The following is a 5,632-nucleotide window of genomic DNA, read 5'->3' as shown; positions in this document are numbered from 1 at the left end:
AAGTTCTGATTTATTAATTTTAGTGGACTTTAAATAATTTAATATTTAAAAGAGTTCATTAAAATTAATTTGAAAGTAGTAACATCATTTTATTTCATCAAAATATGATATTATCAAATTAATGATAATAATTGTATAATTGTGAATAAAAATTTTGTGAATTATCAATTATAATGAATTTTAAATAATTTCATATTTAAAAGAATTCAGAAAGTTGATATAACAGATGAATATTTTTAATTTTGGATTTATTAGATTTTTTCATTTATGAAAATATTCATAATAATAAAAGCCAAATAAATTTTGTGGGTATTCAAATTTTTCTAAGTGTTTGCTGTTATATAGGGGTCAGCAACTTAGAATTCTCTAAGATGCGAATGGTAGCCCTGTTTAGCAACTTAGAAAGTTAGTAATGCGGGCTCGCAAGTTAGAAAATTTCTAACTAAGGCTAATCTCTCTGTAGTCGCAAGTTAGCTTCTACAGGGGTTGTAGCTGCAACTGAAGAATTTTAACTAACTCAGATACTTGCAACCTGCTTCCCTTGTAGTCGCAGTTTAGAATTCTTTCTAAGTATAGCAACTATCAGGGGTCACAATTTAGATATAAAACTCCCCTTCACTCCCCTGCGGTCGCAAGTTAGGCCCTTGGCATATATTTTTTTGTTGTGTATATATATAACCACTTCACCATTTTCAAACATATACACACACAATAGTTATCAAGTCTCAAGAGAAGAGAGAGACAAATTTTTTTAATCGATTGTTACCCTACCAAATCCCTTCCAAAATTTATACAAATCATAGAATATTGAAACTCGGAACTTGCTCATTCATTTGATAGGAATATATTTTGATATTATCAAGGATTCAAAGAGATCAAAATATGTGGTTTCTTGAATTTAAGGCTCTGTTTAGTTAATTAAAAATTAATCTTAATTGGTTATTCGGTTCAATTTGCTCTGTAGGGTTTGTTACAAATATTTGTTCCATTTATTTTTGTGAGTTGAATTTAATTTCTAGTTTTAATTTAAATGCACGATTAATTTGTTTTATGTTAAGTGGCATTTATGTCCACTTAAAATGCTCTATAAAGGCTTGGATTGATGTTTTGTACTCAAGTTATTTATGTTTTTGATGTATTTTCTAGTGTTTTTGTATTTCAGGCATATAACAGGGATCAAGGAGATTTAGCATTGTTTTGGTGTTAAATTGGTGCTAGAAATGTGTCCAGGAAGTAAGCTCATGGATCGCTATCTCAAACCAGCAAGAAAAACAGAAATCAGAACTTTTTCCAGAAGGTCAACGCGCCCGTACTTTGATAGCGCGCGGCCGCGCCGGATGAACAGAATGTCAGCGTGCCCGCGCTGGTAAAGCGCGCGCCCGCGCCAGGTCGGGTTTCAAGAATCCTGTTTTGAATAGAAGATTGATTTCTGGACTTCTCTGCTGATCAAGGTTGCTATATAATGATAACTTAAGGTCATTTTTCATAAGGAGACGCAACAGAGCTTAAGGAGAAGACATCATGAAGACCTATAAGCACAAATACAACGAAGAAGAAGAAGATCTAGTTTATTCTTGTGATTCTTTGTTTTGAGTTATAATCTTGGATGCCCGTTTCTTGTTTTGTTGAACCTAATATTCTGGATACGTACTTTGTTTATTTTTTTATAAAGACCTAGTTTATTATACCATGCTTTCATCGAAACCTACGGTGATGATGAGTTCGGTTATGGGTTAATCGTTATCGTGGGGTTCTAGTGGATTTACTTATGGATTTCAATAGTTAATATATTTTGATACCTTAGTGTGTGGTGATTGTATGATATCCTAGTATTGGTTGTGCTTATTCGTCTTATGAGCGTAGTGATAAGTGGCATTTTATACCACTTAGAACGTCTTAAAATGGCTTAAATTGGTGTCTTGAAATCAAGTATTTTGCGTATTTGATGCGTTTTTCTAGTGTTTATGCATTTCAGGGTATTAGTTGCATTTCGGAGGAGGAATCATCAAGAATAAGCCTTGGCATGTGTTCACCATTGCGAGAGGAAAAGAACGGGCAGATTACGGCGAAGAAACGGAGCAAACCTGGAAATTTTCCAGTAGGGTCCTGCGCGCCCGCGCAACAATGCTGAGCGGCCGGCACAGCAGCCTTGCGCGCCCGCGCAGAAATGCTGAGCGGCCGCGCAGGGTCGGGGAAAATAATATATTGTTTTAGACTTCTACTTCTGTTTGGCTTCCAACTTCTATGTAATCTGAGTTTTATGGGACTATTATATAAGTAGATTTGAGACGTTTTTTCACAGAGTATTAAGAGGGGATTATGTTTTAGATTGTGTTTTGCAAGAAGCGAAGGAGATAAGGAAGAAGACCGATTTAGCACACAGCAACGAAGAGGAAGCATATATTCTTGTGATTCTTGTTTCGTTGTAACGTTGGATGCTAGTTTTCTTGCTTTGACTTATTTACTCTTGTGACGTACTCTGTTTTAATATAATTAGTTTAGTTGTTATTTTCTTGTGTTCGTTTATCATGATTTCATATGAACCCATGATGGCGATAAGTTCTATTATGGGCTAATCGTGATCATGGGGTTGCAACGGATTTATTATGGAATTCTTTAGTTAATTGTTTAATACTTTAGTGTGTGATGATTGCATGATATCTAGTATTGGTTCTGCGTATTCGTCTTATGTGCGTTGCGAACATATAAGATAGGGTGTTAATCTCTTGTGAAGCGACGGTGGATCTTGAGATTTAGAACTTGCCATGCTAGCATAGGTTCATGTACGTTGTGCATGATTAGTGGGTAACTCTAACAGTTTTATTTGCCCTATGTAATCAAAAGGAATAACTTGTGCTTAAATCGTTGTGTTGTCAATTTCTGTAGACATATAGGAACTCAACATAATTGATGACTATTCAATTTCTATCTTAATTGTGGATGTTTGGTAGAATGGTATTAGTACAATGAAAGTTGGCTTTTATCAGTTTTGTGTTATTCGATTAATATCATCACTGTCACATGCTAAAGGTAATAACTATGGCTATAGAAGGAAGTAATAATGAAGTTGTGATCTCATGAGTGTTTTATTATTGATAAATTGAAGTGTTAGTTAAGTGGTTAATTAAGTAGTTAATTATAGTTAATATTTAATCAACAATTTTAAGTGTTATTATCTTAACATTGAGAAGTAATCATACATTGGTGAGTGAGTTAAATTAGACAATAAATTAGTCTGAGTCTCTGAGGGAACGAACTAGAAAGTATTCTATATTACTTGCGAACGCGTATACTTGCGTGAATATTAGTGCGTGATTTCGCCCTAACAAGTTTTTGGCGCCGCTGCCGGGGACTCGACGTATTTGTTTAGTTTATGTACTTACCATCATTGGTCATTAGGACTCAGTGATTAGGACGTAGTAGTTAATTACTCTTTTCGGTTGTGTTTCAGGTAATTTAGCAAAAGTTTATGCAAACTCGTTCTCGTGCTCGCAAGAGGACCTTAGATACAGCTGAGGAGAAAGACGAAGTTCTTGATACACCGGAGAAGTTAGATTTTGAGGATTCGGATTCAGGAACTGAGCAGAAAGAACCAGTAAACATGGGAGATCATATTGTTCAAGCTGATCCAGCTCTTATGGATTTTTCTCGGCCTAAAATTGATGACATTCAGTCAAGCATCCTTCATCCGGCTATTCAAGCTAACACCTTTGAAATCAAGCCGGGCACTATTCAGATGGTGCAGAATTCTGTTTCTTTTGGAGGAGCGGCAACTGAAGACCCCAACATGCACATAAGGAATTTTGTCGAGATCTGCAGCACTTTTAAGTATAATGGCGTGACTGATGAGGCTATCAAGTTGAGGCTTTTCCCATTCTCACTGAGGGATAAGGCTAAAGACTGGTTACATTCTGAACCAGCTGGGTCAATCACTACGTGGCAAGATCTTGCGCAAAAGTTTCTGGTGAAGTTTTATCCAATGGCAAAGACTGCTGCTATGAGGAGTGCTCTTACTCAGTTTGCGCAGCAACCTACAGAATCTATGTGCGAGGCTTGGGAACGCTACAAGGAAATGTTGAGAAAATGTCCACATCATGGAATGCCGGATTGGATGGTAATCACTGGTTTTTATAATGGTTTGGGGGCCCAATCTCGGCCCATGCTCGATGCAGCAGCTGGAGGCGCCTTATGGGCTAAAAGCTATACTAAGGCGTACAATCTTATTGAGACGATGACTGCAAATGAGCATCAAAACCCAACTCAGAGGATGACATCAGGCAAGGTAGCAGGTATTCTGGAAGTTGATGCAGCCACCGCTATTGTAGCCCAGCTCCAAGCGCTATCAATGAAGGTTGATTCTTTGGCTACGTATGGAGTTAATCAAATAGCTATGGTTTGTGAGCTTTGTGCAGGTTCTCATGCTACGGATCAGTGTTCTCTTGTCAATGAATCTGTTCAGTATGTGAATAATTATCAGCGACAACAGCAGCCTGCGCCAGCGACCTATCATCCTAACAACAGAAATCATCCAAATTTCAGCTGGGGAAATAATCAGAATGCTATTCAGCCACCATATCAGCAAGGAGTGAGTAAACAGTTTAACCCACCTGGATTCCAGCAATCACAGCAGTATGCTACAAGACAATCATATCCTCAACAGGGAAGTGCAGCTGCACCTACTAGTGCTGATTTTGAGGAACTTAAGCTGTTGTGCAAGAGTCAGGCGGTTTCTATCAAGACCTTGGAAAATCAAATCGGTCAATTAGCCAATACAGTGCTCAATCGTCAACCTGGCACTCTTCCCAGTGACACGGAAGTACCAGGCAGGAAGGAAGCTAAAGAGCAAGTCAAGGCTATTACCTTAAGGTCTGGAAAAGTAGCTGATGCTGAAAAGGCAAAAGAAGTCGAAGCTGAAGTTCGAGATGAAGAATCTAAGCAAAGGGAGAAAGCGGCGGAACCAAGGAAGACTACTGTTGAACACACTCTGCCTGAGGCTAATATAGGGGAGAAACAGCTCTATCCTCCACCACCTTTTCCTAAGAGATTGCAGCAACAAAAGCTGGATAGACAGTTCGGGAAGTTTCTGGAGGTGTTCAAGAAACTTCACATCAATATACCTTTCGCTGAGGCTCTGGAACAAATGCCTAGTTATGCGAAGTTTATGAAGACTATTCTTTCAAGGAAGGTAAAACTGGACGACCTTAAAACTGTTGCTCTCACGGAAGAATGCAGCGCGGTTCTGCAACAAAAGTTACCACCAAAACTGAAAGATCCAGGAAGCTTCACCATTCCTTGCACCATTGGCAATCTAACTTTTGACAAGTGCCTTTGTGATTTGGGAGCAAGCATTAATCTGATGCCGTTGTCGATCTTTAAAAAGCTGGACCTACCTGATCCAAAACCCACATACATGTCGCTACAATTGGCGGACCGTTCCATTACTTACCCAAGGGGCATAGTTGAGGATGTGTTCGTCAAGGTGGATAAGCTCTTCTTTCCTGCTGATTTTGTTATTCTAGATTTTGAGGAAGATAAAAAGATTCCCATAATCTTGGGGAGGCCTTTCTTGGCGACTGGCCGTACCTTGATAGATGTGCAAAAAGGAGAACTTACTATGCGGGTTCAAGATCAG

General features: G+C 38.3%; 1 non-coding gene across 1 annotated transcript; it reads right to left on the bottom strand.

The window, feature by feature from the left end:
• Positions 1 to 3,994: 3,994 nt before the first annotated feature.
• LOC141715639 (small nucleolar RNA R71) lies at positions 3,995 to 4,101 on the bottom strand. Its single transcript, XR_012572394.1, has one exon. It is a non-coding gene; the product is annotated as a small nucleolar RNA R71 (small nucleolar RNA).
• Positions 4,102 to 5,632: the final 1,531 nt, after the last annotated feature.

Source organism: Apium graveolens, chromosome 3 (genome assembly GCF_009905375.1).
Source record: "Apium graveolens cultivar Ventura chromosome 3, ASM990537v1, whole genome shotgun sequence".
Taxonomy (NCBI): Eukaryota; Viridiplantae; Streptophyta; class Magnoliopsida; order Apiales; family Apiaceae; genus Apium; species Apium graveolens.
Note: the sequence above shows the minus strand (reverse complement) of the source record. Positions and strands in the feature narration are given on the sequence as shown.